Raw genomic sequence first — 4,919 nt, forward strand, 5'->3', positions numbered from 1 at the left:
CGGTAAAAATGAAACAATAAATAATTATCACAGAATTGATTTGGAGAAAAATATTAGATAGAGAAAAGAAAATGATGATTTTTAAGTTGACAACTCAGCATATACTTGGAGGTGATACATACATAGAATGTTTATGTGTCATGACCAAAGGTTGAGAAGTTGTTTTAATAGATATGATTGTTCTTCTTAATATTTTGGCTTAATTGCAGTTTTGGTTCCTCTATTTTAGCTGAATCGCGAAAGTAATCCCTCCATTTTGTTTCTCCCCAGTTTTGATCCCCAAACAGAATTTTAGTTCAAAACTTGATGAAATTTTAGTTTTGAAAGTTGTACTACACCATTTATGATCATATATTTCAGGTACAATTGTTGCAACTGAGATCTTGAGGCATTGTGTGACTTAAATAAATGCAAAAAAAATAAAATTTCATCAAATTTTGGACCAAAATTCTGCTTGGGGGACCAAAACTGGGGAGAAACAAAATGGGGGAACTACTTTCGCGATTCAGTTAAAATAGGGGGATCAAAACTGCAATTAAGCCTAATATTTTAAAATGTCTTCCTCAAATACATTATCTAGATGCAATTGCATAGTAATTTTTCTTCAACCACATGTCATGAGGTTGAATATCAAATATGAGCACACAAACATTAATAACATATCATGAGGTAATTTGATTTATACAAATATTTATAGAACTCTTGAAATACAGTGTCTATTTTATTTAAACAGATTTAAAAAGGTGATAGAAAATATTAGTATATTAATATAAGAGAAATTTTAGTATATGTTTATAAAATATAAAGCCAAAAATAATCAATTCAAATAAATATTTTAACATTGAATTTTTAAATCATTGTCAATTATCTTGAACATATCCAAAAATGATAATAGAAAATTACAATAAACATCATACTAAAGATGATTACTTTTTAACTTTCTCTAATGTGCATAGGGAAGACCATCTTGCAAAATACATAAGTTCATTTTCCACGTTAGATCATTAAGTCCAGAAATATCTCATTTGCGTCAATTAATTAATTCGACAAAATTTTGTACATGATGCTTCTACTAATGTATTATTCAATAACTCTTATCTACTAATCATTTTGCTTCTAAATTCAAATAGTAATATTTATAAAGTTGAAGTACAATTTAATCTTAATATCTAGTTAGTAGTTAAATCATACAACATCTACAAAATATAATATTCTCAAGATTGTTAAAATTCCTCCACAAACAATCATTATAACACATTCCTACAACACATCATAATACACATGATTAATCAATAATAATGTCTTCATTGATGTTAACGACACCCATGTGCTGCCAATGCTTCGTCGATGTGTTTTCTATGCTCGAGCAATAAACTGACAACTCCAGTAACATGCAATAAACTGGCATCGTATATGGTGGTAATAGTTTTCTCATTCAAATTAATTTACCTTCTTGTTAATAGAAAAAGAAAAAGAAAAAAAAAACAGAGTAAATAGTTAATTTACATTATTGAACTTATCATAAAAAGGACAAACCAATCTATATGTGAATGTGTTGGCTAATTCAACACTACAATACAAGCAGTGCCCATATTTCAGAAACCAATCTATTTACTTAATCATTGGGGAAGAAAGAAAAGGTTGAGTTATACTTCCGTAAATTAAAATAGATGAAGGGGATATAGAAGTGTCAAATGAGCAAATTGAGAGAAGCAAATTATTTATAAGTTTGATCTAAAGAAGAATAATATGTTCTTATTTGTACAATTGGTAATTATTTCTTTGTATTTTGTAACCTACATCTAAAAAGTCTATAAATAATTGACAGCAAAAATAAAAATGAGGGAGCACTACTGAGAGCACAAAAAATAATAATAATAATAGGCAAAAGAAAAACAGAGAATCTAATCTTGAGAAAATCAGTCCAGCAAAAACTAATTCAGTAGTAAAGTATTATTTTCTTATTGTTTATCTAATTTTCTTCTTATTAGTCTTTGTAAAATGTTCTTCTCTAATTTTCTTCTTATTAGTATTTGTAACATGTTCTTTTTTTTTTCCTTTCTCTTTTTCTATTTATGCAAAAATAAACTCATATATTAAACTTTTATTTTTGTAAAGTTGTTTGTTCCTAAAATTGTTTTCTTTGCAACACAAAATACTATAAACAAAATATAACTAATTGATATTCATAAATTAATCACCACGAAAACAAATTTCACCCTATTGTAATATAAAAGAAAGTTCATATCACATCTCAATCAAATAACTCAAAAAAAAAAAAAATATCATAACAACGAATAAACAGTTTTTCCTTATGATTAGAATTAATGGTCGCTATCGTCGGATGAAATTCACCCCAATCGTTGGTGGCCTTTGTGTCATGACAAATTCGACAATGCACAAGCAAATTCTTTAACAGGCTGTTTCACCGTCACGCCCATCTATTTCATTCACATACCGCTGCGTTAAGTTGTTTTCTAGTAAAACATAATTTTTCTTTATTTTAAAATAAAAATATACAATTCCTGAATAGACATCTCACTTTTTTTTTTGTTATTATTATTATTATTATTATTATTATTATTATTATTATATTTTTATCTTTGGTTACGTATATAATAATAATTATAATAAAAAAATAATTAAAATAGAGTAATACTAAATATCAGACAACACATAAATATTTTTTACTCAAAGACTATATGTGTTTTGATTTTTCTATTGGAGATCAGGATATGTAGGAGCAAAGTTTTTTCTTGTCAAACCAAATTAATAAAAAAAAAAAAATTCCTTCATTTAATAATGTAAATAATTTATTTTCTTTATTATTATTCTTTTAGGGGATAAAAATAAATAAATAAATAATTTGTGTATAATTAATTATAGGATAACCGTTTTAACGGACGATCTATGGTAATATTACTTTCTCGATTCGACTCCCAAATCTTTGTTTTTTGTTCAAGAATTTTATTTTAGGTTTTATCTAATTTTCCCTTAAAAATAAAATAAAATTAATGACGACTCTTTTTTTGCAGACAAAACGAACACGATAATTAAAATATAAAGAAAAAGAAATTAACTTTAATTTAAAAATACTAACATCACTAGAGTGAATTTGACATAATATCCAATTTTGCGTATGACATAATTTTTCGATATTAAAATATAAAGAAAAATAATTAAATTACATAAAACATATTTCCATATATAATTGGCTAAAGCATCCCTTATGAAAGAACATTTTGATATCAACAAAAGGTTACATTTCTACCGTAAATATCTCTACATTAAAATGATTTAATAAAAGATATAAAAAATAAAAAGTAGAAATATATAAAAATCGCAAGGGTTAATGATGTCCAAGTTTCATGGTTTGTTGTGTGAAAATGAATTAAGAGATATACTCTTCTAGTGTCTACCTACATTTAATAGAACAAGTTCTTAAACAAACTCTTCTCATTAGCTTTGCCTACAATTAATTGCGAGGTAACGAGTTAAAAACATATAAATGTAAAAAAGAAAACCTTCTTCAAATGACATAGATTAATAAAAAGTAGGAATAGAGATTTCTTGCATTTTGATGTAATACAATATTAAAGAAGCTAAAAAAGAGTGCAACTAAATCCATTATACTCACATTATGAGAATCGTATAAGAGAATTAGAATTTCACGTGCTCCAATAATAATACAACAATATCATTGAGGGTAAAATTTAAGGCTCTATCTCCGCCTATGACGGAGTTTGGATTTTTCCGCTTACATCCACACTTATTCATACATATAAAATAATTAATTTAAATTCATATTTATTATAATTAATATAGCAAATAATTATTATTATACAATAATAAAATTTAAAAGTATTAAAATCATAGTTAAAAAAATATTAAATATATAGATGTATAAAAAATTAAAAATGACAATAATATTACTAGTAAAGTGGGTTCGAATGTGAAGTAGATATCAACGGCCACAAACCTATCTTTGTCCTCGAGTTTTAATATAAAAAAATATTCGCATCCACATTCAATTAAAACGGATTTTTTCCGTCTAAATTACGACATGTCCGATGGATACCCGCAAGTACTGGTTGTGTTGATATCCCTACTTTTTATAATCAAATAAACATCACTTTCACTTTGAGAACCAAATAAACATAAAAAAACAATTATACCCTTCTATGTTTATCTTTAATTATATTCCCTAAGCCCTCATAAATATAGTTTTGTTTCATTTTCTTCGCGTCACAATATGTCAAAAAACAATTAATAGATCTAATCAATTATAAAAATTGAATCAATTAAAAGTACCAATTAATGAAATCAATAAGAACAATTAATGAAATTAATAAGAACAATTAATTCACATGACTTGATTAATCAAAAGTAGGAACATAGATTTAATAGAAACAATATATGACAGAAAGAAAATCAATTATAAAAATCAAATCAATTAAAATTACTAATTAATGAAATCAATAAGAAGCATTAATTCACATGACTTGATTAATCAAAAGTAGGAACATAGATTTAATAGAAACAATATATGACAGAAAGAAAATCAATTATAAAAATCAAATCAATTAAAATTACTAATTAATGAAATCAATAAGAAGCATTAATTCACATGACTTGATTAATCAAAAGTAGGGACATAAATTATAGATTTAATGAAAACAATATATCATAATATATGACAGAAAGAAAGTAAAACAGAACAAATTAAGCTCACAAAATGAAATCTTAAAGGGGATAGAATTCCACATTAATTCTGGAACAATAAAACAACATCATTTTCTAATTAGTAATCTCGTGAAGTTTAAGATACTTTCTAAACAAACAAGAAACAATTGTACCCTATTATATATATATATATATATATATATATATATATATATCTTTAATTATATTCTTTAAGC

The sequence above is a fragment of the Cicer arietinum genome, chromosome 5 (assembly GCF_000331145.2).
Source record: "Cicer arietinum cultivar CDC Frontier isolate Library 1 chromosome 5, Cicar.CDCFrontier_v2.0, whole genome shotgun sequence".
Lineage (NCBI taxonomy): Eukaryota > Viridiplantae > Streptophyta > Magnoliopsida > Fabales > Fabaceae > Cicer > Cicer arietinum.